Source organism: Helicoverpa armigera, chromosome 15 (assembly GCF_030705265.1).
Source record: "Helicoverpa armigera isolate CAAS_96S chromosome 15, ASM3070526v1, whole genome shotgun sequence".
NCBI lineage: Eukaryota > Metazoa > Arthropoda > Insecta > Lepidoptera > Noctuidae > Helicoverpa > Helicoverpa armigera.
The window spans coordinates 5,849,829-5,870,513 of NC_087134.1; the positions used below are offsets into that span (position 1 = coordinate 5,849,829).

At 34.7% G+C, this 20,685-nt stretch overlaps 1 protein-coding gene and 4 non-coding genes across 6 annotated transcripts in view; all 5 read right to left on the reverse strand.

The window, feature by feature from the left end:
- Positions 1–11,997, reverse strand: part of Sha (shavenoid) — a 58,678-nt gene extending 46,681 nt beyond the window's left edge. For both annotated transcript variants that reach the window (XM_064038143.1, XM_021326493.3), the window contains exon 1: positions 11,599–11,997. The gene's annotated coding sequence lies outside the window, so the exon portion shown is untranslated. The remainder of the gene's footprint in view (positions 1–11,598) is intronic.
- A 1,932-nt stretch (positions 11,998–13,929) lies between these two features.
- On the reverse strand, positions 13,930–14,011 carry Trnal-aag (transfer RNA leucine (anticodon AAG)). Its single transcript has one exon. It is a non-coding gene; the product is annotated as a tRNA-Leu (tRNA).
- A 2,849-nt stretch (positions 14,012–16,860) lies between these two features.
- On the reverse strand, positions 16,861–16,934 carry Trnai-aau (transfer RNA isoleucine (anticodon AAU)). The gene has a single exon. It is a non-coding gene; the product is annotated as a tRNA-Ile (tRNA).
- A 438-nt stretch (positions 16,935–17,372) lies between these two features.
- Trnai-aau (transfer RNA isoleucine (anticodon AAU)) lies at positions 17,373–17,446 on the reverse strand. Its single transcript has one exon. It is a non-coding gene; the product is annotated as a tRNA-Ile (tRNA).
- Positions 17,447–19,214: 1,768 nt separating this feature from the next.
- On the reverse strand, positions 19,215–19,288 carry Trnai-aau (transfer RNA isoleucine (anticodon AAU)). The gene has a single exon. It is a non-coding gene; the product is annotated as a tRNA-Ile (tRNA).
- Between the last annotated feature and the right edge of the window lie 1,397 nt (positions 19,289–20,685).

Here is a 20,685-nt window from a genome sequence, read left to right on the forward strand (position 1 = left end):
CAGATTATTTTTTTAAATCAATTAAGCACCTACTTACTCAAAAAATTGCGCTTGATGGGTATTTCAATTTTGAAATTATTTGATGGATTATTAATAGAAAAAAGTAGTCGGCTTTCCGCAAGCAGCTCAAAGCGTGTTTTTATTACTTCTGCATAAAAACACATTGTAACTTTATAACAGCTTCTTCAAATAAGTAGTTGACCATCAATCACATGCGTGTCAACAGAGGGCGTGTTAGCAACTCCGCCCATTCAATGGGCATTCATCTCCATTTAGTAAGTACTTACAACGTCGCAAGTATAAGTCGGTAACTAGTAAATTATTTACTTTATTAAATAAAATGCTTTTTATAATCAATCAACATAGGTTTTCAATGTAAGTTAACATAAAGGTACCAAGAAATTCGAGACTTAGGGCAACATAACTAAAATAATGTGCTATGCGATGCTATAGGCATTTTGCTGTTCCATAGACCAAAACGTCAAAGCCCTCCATTTTATGCAACGGAACCTTCCGCCCTTGCACGGCTCACGCGCATTAAAAACAATATGGTTATGTGTTTATGTAGATGTACCATGTCCCTATTCCATTCGACAAAGCAATACAAAGCAACTCGATTCACTGAAGGCCTCACTGTAAACTTGAAACGCGGAAAATCGGACATATTCTCACGCATTGTCGCAGGGTGGTCTCACAACATACGTCCATTCAGTAAGCTTATGTTTATTTATTTGTTTAACTTCGGTTGTACACGATACCACTGCTAAGTAATGTGCCGAAACCTTGTAATGTATTAGAACTTTCTTGGTGGGCTCGCTTCGTCACTGAAACGGAACGTAACCGCTAGAATAATAACGTTAGATAAGTTCACGTGCCCGTAGTTTACCTTAATGATTGTTATACAAATAATTTTACTTGGAGTATGATTGAGATAAGCTTAGGGCTATTTGCCAGTGTACACTTGACTAAGAGTACCTAATGAGCTTTTTAAGTTCAGATTACTTAGGTACCTAACCTACTATATACAAAACAGATACAAAACTGGTGTATGCAATTTTTTATGTCGTTACAGATATGAATCATTTGAGCATATGGCTATTTAAACCTATAAAAAATGTAATTAAGTACTGTTTAGTACTTAATTACATTTTATCCTGCCTGTATTCTAGTTATCACTATCAGTAGTGAGATTTATATTCTTATAAAAACTTTGAAAACCTCCTCTTTACTAAGAGAAGCCGAGACCCAAGAAATCATTCAAAGTATTCTTTCACTCCCTGCATTTCCTTTATTGTCACTACAAAATATTCACCCAAACAACACATTGCCTCATTATTACCCACAAACAATAAAGAATCAACAATACACGCATTGCTCGTTCATTCACTTAGGAGCAATTACCCGTCCATAGTTCCCTAAGTTCGAACTCTTGAGTGTTACCATTTAAAGATGATATTCGCTAAAACCTTCGTGGTTATGATGAGTGCGATATGGTACGATGGGTGGCACTGGAGCGTGCTATTAACTGCCCATAGCTACGCTACTTGATTCTTCCTGGTTTTGGTTTTTAGTTAGGAAATGGCTGCTCATGTTAATAATATTTTTAATATATTAACAGATTGTAGTAATAATAGGATATCTAAGAATAGAATAATAGGTAGCGTTTCAGGAATTGATATTTTTAAATTGAGTGATTATAATGCACTTCATACAACACAACAATAGGTTGTCCTGATTATTAATCTGTTAATTAGTCTAGAATTAAAAAAAAACACTGTAGATAAGTCTATTTTTGTAGACAAAGATAAACTTTCTCTCAAGTCTGCGGTGTTAAAAAAATATGCATATTCCATTAGTAGACAATAAATTAGAATACAATACAACAATAGGTGTCACTTTATATATAAAAGTATGCATGTTACATGCTGTTTTTGACCACCTATGCGAAAAAGGCGTTTCTATTGTAAATACTTGGCAAAAATACTAAGTGACTGTTTTATTCAGTACATGATCCTATAAATTGTAATATAATAAGGACATTAAACTTGTCCACGAAAGCCTGCAGTTAGCCAATCCACTTAGAGTCTCTAAAAAAATTCTAAGTTCCCACAGTTGAGTAAATTCAAAAAACCACAGTGTAATGCAAAGGGCAACGTATCGCAGCTAATATTCTGTAATAAGCATGCTCACCGCGTAGTAATGAGGGTGTATGCTCTACAGTCTACACAGGCGAAGAGCAGAAGAACAACTGCTCGTATTTTAACATGTATAATGTGATATAGTTATCGGCACGAATAATGAGCTCTCGGTGGAAGAGTGGGGATCGCTTTTCGCACTGTACACTTATGGCAATAAACCAATAAATCACTTCTGCGCAGGTGAAGGTCAGGGCTCAATATCCTTGCCAATGATTATACTTATAACCAGTCTAACCAAGGGATATTGGGTTGCCCGGGTAACTGGTTTGAGGAGGTCAGATAGGCAGTCGGTCCTTGTAAAGCACTGGTACTCAGCTGCATCCGTTTAGACTGAAAGCCGACCCCAACATAGTTGAGAAAAGGTTCGGGAGATGATGTTGATGAATGTGATGCTTATAAAACAAAATTTTGGAACACCAGTTGTTTTGTTGAGGCTGGCAGTTCAGATTGATCAGAATTTTCTAGAAGTTTATCTAGCAGACCAGAATCATTCAGTGTTGTTTTTGTAGTTCATATACCATGTAAATAATTTTTACCATGTAAGCCGGATGCTGGAAAAAGGTACGTAGAGAAGCGGTATTTGTGATATAAGAGTAAACCCAAACCTTTAATTTTAACAATTTGTATGCGTCTCGGACTTCCAGGAGTGACAATATGGGCACGTTCCTTTTAATCTCATGGTTTTAATCGAGAGGCGTCAATTTATGCGTTGTGAGCTGAATCTTAAAGGGTCAAAGTATACCTTAGATTTGTTGATTTTTTTAAAGATTATCATTTTAAATGCCATTTACACAGGTTAAGTAGTTGGTCGAGATTGTACGTATGAACTGTGAAGTGATAAGCATGAAAGCTACTGCAGCAGATGTATTTTCTTCTGATAATACCAAAGTAAGAAATTATTTTGACGATTCTTGTTGAACTTGATACAACTTATACTACTGTGTTTTACGATACACGTACCGTCAACCTTCGGTCAAGCAAGAGCCCATGTCACCGTCGCGGAACCAAGCATTCACCGTGTTAGGATTTCTACCAATTTACTGCCAACCACTTTAAATCTAACCAATTTTAACATAAAAACATCTGAGCTTGATAGATTCTTATATTATTCTTATAGAAGAGTAAGTGTGAACACAGGCAAAACCGCCGGAAACATTAGTAATTTACTAAATAATATGGCACTTAAAACACGAACCTTGAGACAAAAATGACAGATTCGGATACATTTGTCGCATTTGTATACTGAATTAATTTGCAAATTCATAAACAAACATTTTATTTACACACTTAATAACTTAATAGATTGAAAGTGGTCCTTCTATGTTAATTAGCCGTTTAATAGCTGCAACTATCTCGAATGCTAATTACTTGTAAAGGCTTAAGATTTATGCAAACCGATCAATTAGGCTTTATGACTGAAAAGGCTTTAAAGGATGCCAATATAGAAAGAAAAAAAAATTGCTTAATACTTTTGAAAAAAGAACAATTAGGTAAAGGTATTCTAATCTCCTAAAAAAAAAACATGTCTAACTATTGTTATGTGCCAGTTTCTCGCATTATTTCCTAACATTCCTTTTGTATTAGCACCTACTTTTCCATCCACGTTTCGCGATAATCTGGCATCTAATCACCAGTACTTATAAGTTTATCATTCGAACCACGGCGTTCCGTGATACGAATACCATTGATGAGGACTTTCCGTCACACGTAGTCTATGCTTGAAAATATTTGGCTATTTGTATAACAATGATCTCAGTTTAAATGGCGAGACGATGTCGCAATCAATGTGGAGAATCCCGATAAAATGTGGACCGAGATACTTAAAAAAAAATACGTTAAGTATACATATAAGTATTTAAAATTTTCAAAACCATTTATGGTTGGAAACCAAAGAGCAAGAGGCGTTGAAAGATTTACTAATTTAGAAAAGCTTGCGCGCTCAAAATATTTTGTTGGCAAGTAAAAACTGTGATAAACAAAAAGCAGGAGGGGTTCTATTTTAACAGAGCAAAACCACTTGCACCTGTTGATTAAGATTTCTGTTATCTCATCATAATAATTAAAGCCCATAATTCATTTAACTAGTTTAATTACTAAAATTACAATGACGATTACGACATCACAAAAATTGCCTACACATCCCAAAATTAAAACAGGGGCAGACGAAACAATTATTATCGCATTTAGTATGCGAACTGCGCAGTGACAAAGTCGTGATGTCTGCCGACCCGACTTTTACTTCGTCTTATAACAACTAGACCGTGATTTGTCTAGCTGCACGTTCATTCTACCTCATTTCCATTTCTACGGAACATACGGAATTTTATAATGAGTACCAAGTTTTACTTCCAATTGGTTTACCTAGTTACTGGTTTTTCAATGTTGATAACCAGCCCCGGGTCTTATTATCACCTCAGAACGAAATCATCACCGTATCACTTCCACCCATCCAGGACATATTTGTATGAAACTTTATCCTGTAATGCACACATATCTGAATTGTAACGTAATCGCCACAAAATGTCGAACAATGTGTCGATTCTAGATACCTGCGACACGGTGACCATCAATTGCCGAGTTGATGTGAGTCCTGGTCGCTATGTAGACAGACAAGCAATTTTCCAACTCAATGCTATGACGCTGTTGTCCTGTAATGGAACTGGTCGTGCCCTTGTTAATGAAACGCATGGTCACCTCGTGTTGTGAAGACAGGCGTTTGTTTGAGGACAGACTCGAGGTTATGATAGGGGAACTAACAAAGTACAAGTTTATGAAAAGCGGCGAATCGAATTGCTTCTATAAATATAGGTAGGAATAAAAGTCTTGATTTATTGTCGCAATAAAAACTTTATAGACAAACAATACCAAAACTTTTGAAGGCAGATACAAGTTTTATATGTCAGGAAGGTACTTTTTTTAATATTTAAAAGCCCATAAATTAATAGAGAGGATATTCGGCAGCATGAATGACTACGATATGAAAGGAGGGATAGCCAGTTTCCAGGTAAGGGAAATTATTCATGGCGCGTGCGCAGATCGCATACGACTCTGTTGGTGTTGCGAGCATAATCGTAAACGTGATCGCACATTAGTGTTGCCAGTTAAATAAACATGCTAAATATTTATTTATTGCCACGTTATTATAAATTGAATGGAGTTTGTATTTGAAATGATTGGTACTTCTAATTCATTGGTAGACAAAATTATTTAACAGTCTATTATGTTGTCATATAAACTGTGAAGAAATTAAACATACATTTTAACATTGATCTGCTGAACTGAAAACTCTGTAAGTTTTAAATATCTTGGCATTCAATAATAAATTCATAGATCAATGATGTTGAAGTTACTGTTCATAAGTGGATTTTCTACTTAGCTTATTTAGCTTTACCTTTGATCTCTAGCGTTATTGTTGAAGTGTAATATTCATTTCCAGTTTTCTGTCCACTAAGAAAATAATAAACATTTTCTATTCAAAGATAAATTTGCGTGTATATGCAGGTTTGTAAGTACACTAAGGAGTCATTTGACAGACTATGTTTTGGATAACCAAAAATTTACGCTATCTGGATACCAAATAAACCCTTGCATTAATCAACAGTTTAATTTAGCATTGTGTCCTTTCAGCTTGGTATTCTGAAAATACTTACTAAGCAAAATACATTTTCTTTTGAATAAGTATCTATAACCCTACTTGGCAATCGGGAAAATTGGGCACGATATAAATGGCAAAAAAACTTTTAATAGAACATAATAAAGTAATAATGTTTCAAATATAGGTACCTAAAATGGACGTCAATACTTTTCCCGACGTATTCAGAGAACCATTGCGAAATTGTCATTGTTTCATTAACACGAAGGTTCTTTATAAAGATTCCTCTGAAGAGCGGTCCTATACATCATTGTCCATCCAAGTTATATAATAACATTTTATATCTGTTACGTGATAACGAATCTATTGAATTGAACGAATCTGGTGACGAAGTTGGTCATAAATCATTCTTAGAGGCTTTGCAGTTGTAAAATGTTTTATTTTTATTATTACCAACCTTTTTTTTTTACTTGGATTTTGATTTGTTTGAAGATGAAGAGTAAACATAGCTAGACAAATAAACAAACCTTAACTAGCTATAGTTCATTATCTTTTGTTAATGAATCGTAACTTTCTTCAATAAGCTTAGGGACCCTTAAGTTATAGAAAACGAAAATAATTTCCCAGTCCATTAATTGTTTAGTCACACTACGAAATAAGTACCTACCTATCACAAGTTTATGTCAAATGGAACCAATGCATGCACAAGAGAAGTGTACGTACCACCTTATACTTAAACTGCAAAGTCTTTCAAATGTCGCTCAATCATTTCCAACATCAGAGTCCGATGACTTCACAAAACTGTATGTAAAACAGTATAAAGTAAATCACTCGATCTACATTCCAAGTGGTTACAGAATCTCGCGTGTTATAATAAAGTATTGTCCGTTATCCACTCGTTATGATGCCGTTACCGAATTGACCATAATATGTCCGCCAAACGGCGCGTGCGCGTCAATCTCTCTTAATTAATTTGTCACAACCGTCATCGACGGTCATCTTGAAACATTTGAAAATGGAATGGATTTTAACTGATTTTGTTTCGATTTTCGAGCATCTTGCGATGCAGGGTTCTGCATAAAGGAAATGTATAAAGCCCTAAACTAGAACCATACCTTTGGCGATGGAAATTTGAAATGGAAGCTTGCAAACTAACCGGTAATTCCCCGTTACTTCCCGGATTTGTATTGTCTTAAGGGCATCCGTTTATAAACCTTAACGAATGTCCAGTTTAATAATCCGTAAGACTGGGACTGTTATAGCAGTTTTAGCAACTATGTCAAAGAGACTATAACTCGCGAAATATTTAGGTATGTGCGTACCTAAGTACAGTTTATCGTTCGGTAGCGGTGGTCCAGCCGAGGTGGGGATCGAAACACCTCGTGCGACCGTTATGCCGGCCACATTGGCCGCAGCTAAGTGGTAACGCCTTCTGTACTTCGCAGAGGCGGTACGTAGACTATACTATGTGTTTACAGTTAAGCACATTATATGGGGGGTTTTCATCAGTTTTTGTGTCTACATTAACCTTAATAAGGTCCGGATAATCCGGTCATCGATTAGCGCCTGATGTGCCGTTTCTTGTTGACATTTTGCTTGTGTAGTCGGAGGATTTTCCGGATTTATGATAAGCTTCTATGTTTTATTAATAATTAATTTGTAAATTATACTAACGGCTTAGTGATGTTGCCAGAAAGTATACATGACCGTCCGTTGTTAAATTATACTTTTCGAACGACAAAAAGTCTAGTCTTGTTTATGCTTGATTGTTCAGTCGAATCGTATCGATAGATTCACAGATTTACATTTAGGAGCGTGCGAGTCAGAATGACTATTTTTTCGCCTCGAAAGTGTCCTCAAAAGCAAACGAAGCGTAAATAATTCTGGTACAAATTCAACGCATCGAAGAAATATGTTTGCTGAGCACACAAGTCCGGCTAACTTATTGGCTTTATTATTAAAATAATACTGATATTCTGTTATAATAAGGATATCCTAACATACATGGTTGACTTGAAAAACAAACAGGTTTAATACATAATGATACCACAGACAATATAAAAAAGTTATCAACAGACACCATTAATATGAATGCATTTAAAATAGGCATTTATAACGAGATTTATACAAATTCAATAATAACAGGATTTTCTAAAATATCCACAGTTGTAGACGGTCAGATCATTTTCCATAAATCGGTAGGCGAAATGTCATAATAGCGTTTCAAACAAAATTATAAGCTAAGCTTCTTAGAGTGCTAAGTGCTGGCTATCTATCCCATAATTTGAGTAACCCTTAGTTATTTAGTGACACAATCTAGAATATACGATTACTACCGACCTTGGCAGTGAGTACCAGACTTCCTCAGCAGAACCTAAACACAGATTTCATCAACCGCCTAGACTAATGCGACCATTTATATGCAAGCCGAATGTTTTGTTGCGTAAAGATTTTAATCTTAATCTTTTAATATTTATATTAGTGTAACGTAGTATTTGGATGGCGGATTAATGTCAGTTTTATCAAAGTATGTACTTAACTTTTCTAACGTTTTAGGCAAGTCTTTTAAGGATCAGAAGCTATTCGTACGTGAAATACGAAACTTGATTCACCTACTAATTGAAAGAGAACGAGATAAATATCACAAACAAATGAATACATACTAAAGTGTCGACATTGATACTATTCTTCATAGTAAAGAAAACAATAAAAATAAAACGAAAATCCCAGCGCTGAAATATCATTTTAGCGTAAAGATGATCTCAATTATACCAAACACAACAAGATGGATAATAAGCAGAATTAGATACACACAATTATAATGCGCCAACACCACTACGATTGTAGAACACGATAATAATATGCGCATACACATTATAATCTCAGTAATTAATTTTAAATTACATAAAAATGCAAAGACTAAAGCTCGTTCATAATAGATAGTCACAGTGGTTGAGCTTGTGCGATCGGCTGGAACTGCATACACTGCTGTAGCTAGGCGGATGACATGTCTATTAACTTTTATTAAATGTTGCAACTTTGTTTTAGTAGCTGCAAGTGTTTTTCTTGCAATTAATGCGAATACTTTTTAAGTGTAGATACTTTTGTAACTTCTGAAATCAATTAAATGTATGCAGTCAGTACAGTTAAGAAATTGTTGTTGTTAAAATCCATTTGTAAAACAATAAGTAGCTATGAGATTATCGGACAGAGCTTTTTGAGCAAATATTTTTGCTGTTGCATTAATCTTTGGGCCAATATCATTAAGACCAGCTTTTCTGCAGAATGCACTATTCAATACTATTTAAAATAAATGCACTGCAGTTTAAAAAGAACTAGAGTTAAACCACTTGACAAGATTAAAATAGAAACCACAAACTTAAACATACAAAGAAAGAAGCGATGAACATTTTAGTAACATCATTTGGCACCTCACACAAAAGAGTACCGCTACAAATTAACGTCTATATCATCCGACCTTTGCTTGTTAACAAAACTTTTCATAAATCAAATTATAGCGATCAACATCGTAACGATGAGATATTGGTATAAAGATTATCGATAAACCACCGATCGATATATTATTTAGACGCATCGAATCTGTTATTAGAGTTGTCTCATTAAAACTATATGAGGAACAGGCCTAGTCAAATGAGCGCAAGGTTTTTATTACCTAGTTAGGTAACTGGGTCAATGAACTTTATGAATGCACATCGCCTGAATGATCATCATTACCAGAAGCTGATTATTGGTGATGATATTCAAATAAACCGATATCACCTATGACGTTCGTTTCTGCAAAATCATTAAAATAATACGGTCAATCAATAATTATACCATATTCGAAGTATGAAGTTGTTAGATAAATGATATCTAAATTAATATAAGTTTTTATGGAATAAAATGTATACTCTGCATAGATCGATTTATTGCCAAAAACATATTGCGGTTCTATGAAGACTTTGACGTACTAAATGATACTTCAAATATGTAAATTAATTTTAAACTGATATTAACTCATTAACCTTTTAGCGGACCGGATTATTTGCAACTTGCGACATTATCTGATTCTGATGCACTGTGGCCTTTACCCTGGCGCACCATTTTTTTTCTAAATAACGCTAAATTAACCTTTCGTATGACAGAGTTTTTCGCAATCATAAATCGATGTTCGGTGAATCAGTTTCATTTCAATAAGTACCTATGTGCATTAAGTTATTAATTTTAATAGCCGACGGAGAACTTTATTTGCCTCAGCTTAAATAGTTTGTTTATTTTTTATTATTGATTTCTGACTCTTAGATGCGAATATTAGACATTGAAATAAAACTACTTTTACGTATTTTATCGCGGTTATATTAATATTATTTAATCCCAACGTTTCGGATCGTTTACAGCATCCTTGGTCACGGGCAGACAGTCTGCCCTAAAAGTAGTCTTTTTTTTCAATTAATCTTTATGTTATTATTGATCTAGTTAACATTGATTATGAGCTTATGGAAACGAAAATGCAAAAACTCTCGATTTGACTCTATCATTCTTGAAAATAATAAACCTTATAAAGGTCGCCGGAAGACGCTGGATGCAGGTCGCTTCCAACAGGTATCTGTGGAGATCAAAGGGGGAGGCCTATGTTCAGCAGTGGACGTCCTATGGCTGAGATGATGATGATGATGATGATTCTTGATAAACAATAAACTTTTGACCAATACTGCATTTTAATGTTTGTGAACTACTTATCTACTAATTTATTGAAAGACATAATTATGTTAAAGTTGAAATCTGAATGTTTAAGGCTATTTATAAATCGTTCAACGTAAAACCAGTATAGTATAACTTTCTTTTATTGAAATAAGATAGAATTTTCGATAATTAATTACCACTGCAGTCGACTTTCTTAATGCATTTCTAAGTAAATAAATATGAATCAAACCGGTGTCAGATTTAATTTTAATCTCAGACACATTATGTTAATCTAATACTTAGAAAAATACTGATAAATGGTCACATGGGAAATGGATATTATGCAAAAGTTTAGATTTATCATAGAACTGCAACATAACGTGTCATCATCATCATCTCCCGAGCCTTTTCCCAACTAAGTATGTTGGGGTCGGCTTCCATAATTTGCAACATAATGTGTCAATAAACACATTTTTTTAGAAAGCTATAAGAATAGAATAACTAATTACAATCTAGGCGTCGTGAAATACCGCATCAAAATGTATAGAGCAGTGTGTGCGTCAATTACTCTGGTTAATTATCGAGAGCAGTTCTTTTTGCCTCCGCGTCTTGTGGGAACCTACCGGAACAATATTATCAGAAGCGAGCACGCCGCAACACATGCATGTGCCGTATGTAATCATATGCACATACATACACAATCTTGTGAACATTGAATATCATTTAAAGGTTCTTAACACTCTCTCTTACACCCTATTTAAAAAAAAAAACGTTGCATAGTTACGCAACTCTAGAAAAAAAGTTAGTCTAGCGCAAAAAAAGAAAGCTTTCTAGTCAGCCAATCAGTGTTAAAAATAGTTTTTGGTGTAACTTTATGAAGTGTTCCGACCATTTTTAAACGTAACTTTCGCAAATGCAAATCGCACCGTGTAAATGTCTAATAGAGAACAAAATGGAAATAAACACTTTCTTCTGTAATAAGTATGTAAATAATAAAATAACGCGATACTTATGATGAGTACTTAAGTTAATTGGATGACGTAATTAAGCCAAGATTAATTATAGATAGCGTATCAATTATTAACCGCGTACTAAAAAAATATAATTTAAAAAGCAGTGGCTTACCTAACGCTTCGTTCTTCAGAAGACCGTGTGAACACTTAAATGTAGGAACAATACATCGCGATGTTTACTGATGATAATATTTAAATCAAATTAAAATCTGTTCACATTGATAAAGTCCACTGTTTATATTTTTTTCCATAGACCACTTGGAATTTTAATTTCAAATTTCGAATGTGGCGCGCATTTTCGGGATGAATAGGGATGTTCAATCAAACTTTAAGTGGCTCCCACTTTTAGTCGATTTTTTTTGTACTCGATTATTTCGCAAACACGTGTGTTCCCGGGGAGTGCGCTCGCGAGGTGACTCGCCGGTACCGCGAGTGTCGGATAAATGGCGAGTGGAAGCAGAGAGCACCTGTGCGGCTCATCTGTGGACATGTGGTATTGCACCGAAGCGGTTACACACGGCCGAATTGTTTTACTATTTCTTTTACTTTTGCACCCGCGCCGTTAGAGAATACTAATAGGTTATTGATCGTGATTTCGCCTCTTTGTCACTAAACTTATACACGAAAATTTAATACGCTTAGGTAACTGGTACATTTTGTTGCATGAAGTTTCAGAAGTGTTTTACAGTATAAATTGAAATAAAATATATTTTTCATTTTGTTTCATAATAAAATAAATTCAATTTTAAACCGTTACTTATAACAGTTTTAATGATGAATATAACTCGTAATGTTAACGCTAATAACGGTTCAACTGCAATCCAAAATCGTTATTTATTACATGCATTTCCTTATAAGACATGTGTGGGCGCTTTTTTGAAAAATATATATCAGCATTAAAAATAAAAATTTCAAAATAAAAGATGTCTTAACACTAGTTTTACGTTTAACATAGAAAAGTAATGAATTTTACGAGCAGATTAATTGGTGTGAAAGTTAATTACAATCGCTGTTCGCACTCTTATAATTTAATACTATATTGTATGTTGTTATTTATTTTATTTGTACATATAATTACAACTATTAGCGCCGAATATATATGAAGAAACGATTATATACACTTGCAGGTGATGAAATCATGATAGCTCAATATAAATACCCAATGTAATAAAGTTACGTCTTACGATCAATATTTAGTCCAATTAATGTCAATTACTCACAAATTATCTAAACTCTACTTGGAGGTCCAATGCAGTTTAAATTGGAATACCTTCTGAATCGTCTATTAAGTAACACTAAATAATTTACACGCCCAATATTTATTATAGACAACAGCCATCTCAATCAGTTTTCTTTTGATGAAATAAACGTGCAGGCGCTAAAAAAGTTTTTAACTGAATAAAATAATTATACCCACATATAATAACCACAGATTACACTATAACTTTAGATTGAACTGAGGAGGTTACATTCCACAAAGAAGAAAAAAAAAAAATTCAAAAGTTCAAAAATGGTTCTATTAATTCGAAATTTAAATCGCGTTTGATGATGATTGATGGCGTCGTATCAATTAACCGGTTTACCAGTATGAAGTAGCATTGTGTTGGGATTATAAGTTATAACGTGGATTGGTACATAGTTATTGGAACTGCCAACTTTCAATATAAGTTATTAGTGTTTTGTGAAGTTAACTGCCGCGAGTGGGTGTCATATGGAATAGTGATGTTACGTGGTTTTATAATAGTTCTTAACCAATAAAGAAGATACATAAAATATACTCGTAAGTTAGGTACATACTTTTAAAAGATACTTAATTATATAAGAATTTTTTTCTGTAACAATTTCATCAGTATCAAAATGTAAAACTACACTACACTTATACAATTTGCTAAGTATTAAACATAAATATGTATGCCTTTGTCAGCGTGATTTTTAGTTATTTACTGTCATAAACAAAACTTATCTTCAGTAGAAAGTGAGCAGGCTTTTTATACGTACTAAAAATGTTGATATACGAACTCTTATTTGCTATCTATATACGAATAATTTATTGTCTCCAAAACTGCAGAAGAGAGAAAATAAAGAAGTAAAAAAATCAACCAAACTATACGTCACCGTTTCCCATCACTATTCTTAAGCCATAATAATTTAGTAATGATGAAGGGTTAACCAAAGTCGATTGATTTGTAAGAGACGTCCAAAATGATGGATGTCTCAATAGCCGTTGTAATTGCGACAATAATGTGTACTTATTGTGAATTTATAGTTTATTTTAGATACGTGCGCATAGAAAATAACGTCGTGTAAGTTATTTTTATTTGTGGCTATATTTATTCGTTACAATATGCTTCGGGAGTCAAATGTCAATGCTTTTGTCATAATTTAAATATTTCAAATATTTACTTATTTTCATTGTTATTACATTAATGATACCAAAAAGTCTTGGCAGCGGTGGGATTCGAACCCACGCCTCCGAAGAGACTGGTGCCTTAAACCAGCGCCTTAGACCGCTCGGCCACGCTACCACATGCGGGAATATTGAAAATAGACGAATAGATTCCCTGTTCTTTTATCTCTCTCTATTTATATCCGACCCCTTTTGTTAACGACAAACAACTATGTCTGTCGCAATGCATTTAGAACAATGGGACTTAATTTGAAACTGACGCTCTATCCATCCGCTGATTAACGCTATTGTCATATATCATATGCGTATAATTTTATAAACAAATGAAAACGTAATGAAGAAGTAAACGGAGTAAACTTATTAGCATTTGCATGTAATGAAGTTAGTATAAAATATGGGACAGTCCGGTAATTCTCCTCACCTAAGTATCTTCTTTTCGACATGTCCTCAACTTTAATTGGGATCGACACAATATTTTGCACGTTCCCATTCCTTCCAGTCACCTGTCATAGTTACTTACATTCACTCGTTTCTTATTCATATCATCCGTCAGGCAATTTTCCATATTTTCTTTAACCTCTCCCTTTCCATCCATCCACATTCATACTTTACACAGTCTAAGCCCTTATTATCATCCCACGCCATAATATGCCCAACACCCAAACTCAATTCTCTTCTTGCAATTCTTTCATACAATAGGACTGAAATTTCTCTATGGTGATGTAATTTATGTAAAAGTAAAGAGTATGTAAAATACATAATTTTCTATAGAAAGCTGCAAAATGTGGAAGTGTCATTTTGTGAGATTACACCGTACAGTTAAATATCTTGTATTGTCCAGTGAAGTTTCCCAAAATTCTAGAAAAAACATAGTTAAGGCTGTAGCAAATTCTGGGTTATTAAATTCTAGCAGAATAAACATTTTCAACTTTCCAGAAATGGTTACTTACTACAATTCAAGTCAGCTTTCATAGTCACTCTGGCAACCCCTAAAATTCCCGTTATTTCAAAGTGATCGATAAATTATGAACATTGGATACAATTTGCATAATCTGTTCTACAAATCAGTGCTAACACTATCTTTAGGTGCGTCATAAGATGCTCCGATGTGGTCGAAAGCGTTACTTACGATTCCTAAGCCTATTCGATTTGATATCGATACTCAATTGATTATCGAGTAAGTGGGTATCGACTTGTAAGTGTTGCTTGTTTCGATCGTCTGTCTAGGATTGAGGTTTTGTTTGTTTTGTTTAGTCTGACTCTCTGAGCCTTAAGGTTCCACTTAGATGGTTATCTATCCTTTCATAAATTATGTTTCAAAAACTAAATAAGAAAGTTTTTGAAACCAATTAACGGTAATAAAAGCATGATTTTAATTTCATTTTGAATCTCAATAAATAGCGGTGCATGTCGCCATCATAATTTCTCAATCGCAAATGAAATCTCATTTCTAAAAAGACAAGATAAAGGATTAAAAGAATTTGCGTTTTTTTAGCCCATGCATCGTATACTCTAGTCCTCATCACAGAGATACTCCATTGTCAAAGACCACCCGCGGTGACGTCACGGAACTTGTCTTTGTCTGACTGTCCATCTTAAGCCTGAGATAATTCAACCAACTGTAGGCGCCTTTACCTGACATCCCTTCTACCAATATATGCCCTTATACAATGCCCTTTGCATAATCGCGTTTAGATATGGCTGTGTCAAGTTTTCAGTGGTATTTGTCAAATTTTGGTGTGGGTGCGTAACGATATGATTGAAAACGCTCGAGTGATCTATCACTATTTGGTGTGTTGCTTCAAGTATTTGTGAATCAAGTGTTTTTGACACAGAGACTTATGCTCACGGTGGTTCCTGTTTGTTATATGTTCTTTTGTCTTAACACATGCCCTACGTAGCAGGTACCTCTAAATTGTGAGATAATATCGCGAAGTGTTTATTGCCTCAAGTTCTGTAGAACAGTAGAAAGCTGTCCGTACAAATATTGTCACTGTTCCGGTTCTGAAAATGTTTTGTGTACAAGTACCTAACAGTAGTTATAACAGGTGTCACCAGTGAAACGAGACGTGCAAAAAAAAAAACAACATTGCATCAAGCCCTTATTCGATTATTCGAAATTTAAAATTTTTATTGACAAATCGAATTTTTGAAAGACGTCAACTGTCAAGTTAACAGCTGTGAACCATAACTTCTATTACCTATTGATTTCTTTTTCCATATTCATACTTTAATATATCCGGTTAAAATATCTCCAACAGTTAGGCAATTTTGACTAACCAAGCAGCCCAAACTAGATTTTAACTGTGCAAATAATATATCGATAAAATTTCTCCTCATCGTGGTTTTTACGTCATTTAACTTATCTACGTCATCTGGACAATAAATATTCAAAAAAGTGCCTTTTAATTTAGTAATTCACAAATTATTCTTCTGGAATCGATTTATTTATTTATTAAATGAAGTTAATAATGTTTAAACAAGAAAAAAAAAGTGAGCTATGGGGAACATGCAGGTTATTATGTATTTAAGCGAGTATTTCGCGAATCAGTGTCAGACCGTAAAGTCTCACCATCAAAGTGCAAACTCTACCACATTTATTTAAATACTTGAAAACACTATTTTAGAAGTCATGAAAACTGATGTCCTCGACAACAGTGTTTTAACGTCAGAGCGAAGTGAGCGATAAACCAGTTATATTTATAACCTTTTTGCTTCGTGCTGTGAGCGATTTTCAAATATCGAATGCTCAAATATTGAATGTTCCATTTTTGAATGTATGCGTTGATTTGAAGCACAAAGTTTCAGCCAACCGTATTTTAGTATCTGCAAATAATGAGTTTTGATCAAATAGTTTGAATTGTATTTAAGGATGACAATGATTAGTACAAATATTATGCCGTAAATAAACTTTGGCATTTTTTTCTCAAAAGTATAAGGTTGCAAGTTCATGCAAAAAGCTGGAAGTGGCCCATGAGGGGATCGAACCCGCGACCTTCGCGTTATTAGCACGACGCTCTAACCAACTGAGCTAATGGGCCGATGGGATCTGTTTCCTGAAATATACAGCTGCATTGAAATTCATATCTTCTGAAATGAAACACGTTACATTTTCAGTGAATATATCTGAAGTAAATAAGTATAGTTGTGAAATTACTATTATGCCTTTACTTTTATTGACGTTTAAAGAGAAGAGACAGTATAAAGGTCAGCTTTAAAAAACTGGCGAAGTGCGAGTCGAACTCACAGACGAAGGGTCCAGTACAAAAATTTCTTTCGTTACTACAAAAGAGAGCCCCCTAAAATATTTATTATGTTCTAGATTTCAGTATTTTTTTGTTATATCGGCAGCAAAATTGCACCATCGATAAAAATTTCTGCTATGCAATGGGTCATGAGATACAGTTTCGGAACAAATGGACAGTGGAGTCCTGGTCCCGTTTTACCCCCTTTTATACGGAACCCTAAAAACATTGTTGTGGCCCATGAGGGGATCGAACCCGCGACCTTCGCGTTATTAGCACGACGCTCTAACCAACTGAGCTAATGGGCCGATATGTATATCGTGTGAAAAATAAAACTGGATCAAGGAGCTTATTGAAAACAATAAAATAAGAAAGAAAAAGTAATCCGTTTATCTGTTTATTGTGAGATAACGGGTATTATTATACACATTCGCGCTAAATTCTTTTCGAAATAAGTGTATTGCTACATCACTATGTCGCAAGGTTATTCAAAACAATAGTCTAGCACTAAATACTGAAAATAACTTACAGGCTTTAAGTTAGACTATTCTTAAATTAAAATTAGCACATACTTCTTATTTAGCTCACATCATGAGTACACTACTATATAATAATATGTACTTATGTACCTAATACAAACCTGAATATGACAGCGAAACCATAGACGAATTGGAGCTTATTCTTCCATCTACAACTTTTTGTGTAGGTACAATATACCTACACAGACCCGCCAGCTAAATCTAAGCTTTATCTCTTTCACCTTTAATTTATACAATGCTAAACAAGTGAGTATTGTAATCAATCTCGGATACTTCTCTCTACCAATTTCATTGGAGGCCTACATTGATTTTGCGAGACATCTTGAAACGTTCACAAAGACAGTACAGATTCACCTTTGTAAGCGCCCCAGGGGACACTTCATTCATGCACATTGCATTCGGTAACATGCATCATGCATCTTAAAATGGTGTGAGACGCCATTCAATGCGTCGGATGCAAGTGTACTTTTCAATGCAACACTACTGATCATTATAAATTAAAATTTGTCGAAGCGTACAGCTAAAATCAGTGTTGAATTTTTGTCTAGGTATACTTGTAGATACTTAATTTATGTACGGCAGTGTAAACAAAGTTGAGCCAGTTAAAATATTTATCTATACGGAGCCCTAAAAAGTGACAGTGGCCCATGAGGGGATCGAACCCGCGACCTTCGCGTTATTAGCACGACGCTCTAACCAATATTTAATTGCAGATAATAGTATCCTTTATACTGCGGCTGCCTAATGCTTTCTACACGCGGCTGATAGCATATGGTTCAGATTTTCTTGAAAACTTTTTGTTTTTCCTTTCTTCTTAACTAAAATTACAGCTGTATTTTTAACCACGTACTGAAAGCCAAACATAGGTAATACTAATATAGTGCAGTCAGTGCATATCTGCTTCTATTGACATAACATTGCTACACTGGTTGTAAGCACAACTCTGTCTTTGCTTGCACCTGCCTTCCTAAATACTCTCAAGTTATTTATAACAGGTAGTTAAATTGGTGGCAATTTATTTTTGAATTTATCGTTTCAGCAATAAATACGACCGTTTATTGGTAACCTGCGTTGACAAGAGACTCAATAAACTGCGAAATCAAACATTAATTTCATTACGCAGTTTTTACAACCAACGTTATATATTAATTTACAAACGCACAAATATTGGGCTCTCATTACAAAACTTGGGTTAAGGCATTTTCCTCATTTCAAAAGTATTAAATTTCTGGTGTACTTAATTAACGTTGATCTGATTTGCTTTAAATTATAACAACAGTTATCACATTATATGATAATATGATGCGGCGAGACTGAGTAACCGTTGCTTCTATGGTATGCCACCTCTGTTATGACAGTTAGGGCGTTTTGCACTATTTATCTACAACGATATTTAACGTTTTGACGGCTGGTTGTGATTTGGTTATCATTATAGTTAAATGCTGCTAGCAACCCACCCACTCAACTTTTTCAAAAAACAAGCTATGTGCTCTATATATCTGTGCCATAGATTGAACGGTCCTTAAAAAAGTATGAGTGGCCCATGAGGGGATCGAACCCGCGACCTTCGCGTTATTAGCACGACGCTCTAACCAACTGAGCTAATGGGCCGATGGCTTTCAGACCTGAAATTGATACACACTAAGCTATTTTCTAGAATGTAAACGGAGAGTTTGAGGGGTATTTTAGAGGAACGGTAACTGAAGTTATCATTTCTTCAATTTTTGCAGCTGCCGTCTTTGTAGATAAAATCATCAAATGACCCCTTCTACTGCGATTGCAGCGAGAAGGGTTGTCAGACTTTTAACCACCTTTGTTCTTTCTGGAGCCCCCTGTATTCCAGGCCAGCTGTAACTCTTTCGAACAATCCCGCAGTACCGGTCAGCCATAAGCCCTAGCCTACTGTGAACCAAAGGGGATGTTGTCGTTCACAGTATTTCATAGCTTTACAATTTATCTAATATTTACACGAATCGATCGATCGGCAGAGTTTGAGTGTTCATATAGCCAATAAAATAAATATACGAGAACTTAGGTATATCAATCCTGCTATGTCAAAGTCAAAGTCATTTATTATTTGTAAAACATAGATATGCGAACTGGGAAATAAATAGCCTCACATCATTCAAGATATTGATATTGATGGCAACTGAAAGTCAAATGGAGGTTATTTTCTAATGAAAATTCAATGTGTTCTACAAGATATGATGAATATTACATCTGTATTGTGCTATGATAAGTGTGGGAACCTTTACGGCCGCGATCTACATGCGTGGCGCCGTTTACACCGTAGCGTAACATTCCCCAAGCTCAAGGTTTATAGATCGGTGAATTTATTAGTAAAGTGTATTACTGAAGAGAACATTATGTTCTCAAGCCTTGATTTAAGCAGCAAAAGCAAGGGATACAGATAAAGGGCTATACTAAACCTACTAGTTTCTGTAAAAAGTCCGTAAAAGATTCTAGGCTAATAGGTACCTTGCGTGCTTATGCGGGTATTAAAACGTAATAGAGAAGTTGATGAATATTAATAGATTTTACTTTCAAATTACCTTTAAAATTGACCCATTAAAATGCAGGTCAAAATCTAATTTTCATCGCAAAGACGCCGCTTTCTAATTTTTTTATTAGTCCCTTCATCGATATTTAAAACTAAGTAGGTATGTTAATTTGATATGCTTCCGTGTAAGAACAAGCCATTTAAAGTAAGTTATCGTGAGTAATGTAAAAATAATTATAAAGTAGAGCGGTGAAGCAGATATATTTTGATTTAACCCTAAAATCACAGGTGCGTGGTAATCTAAGCCTGCCGACCTTAACCCTACAATTACTATGATTAACGATTACTGTTTTTCGGTGATCTTCTAGGGTCATCGCTACTTGTTGATCGAGATTAATTTGAGATTACTGTAATTATTTTGTACAAGATGTTTCTCTCAATTCCGTTTATTGGATGTGAAAAGTCGCACAGTCTTGTGAAAGTTTGGCATCTACAGTACATAAAACTA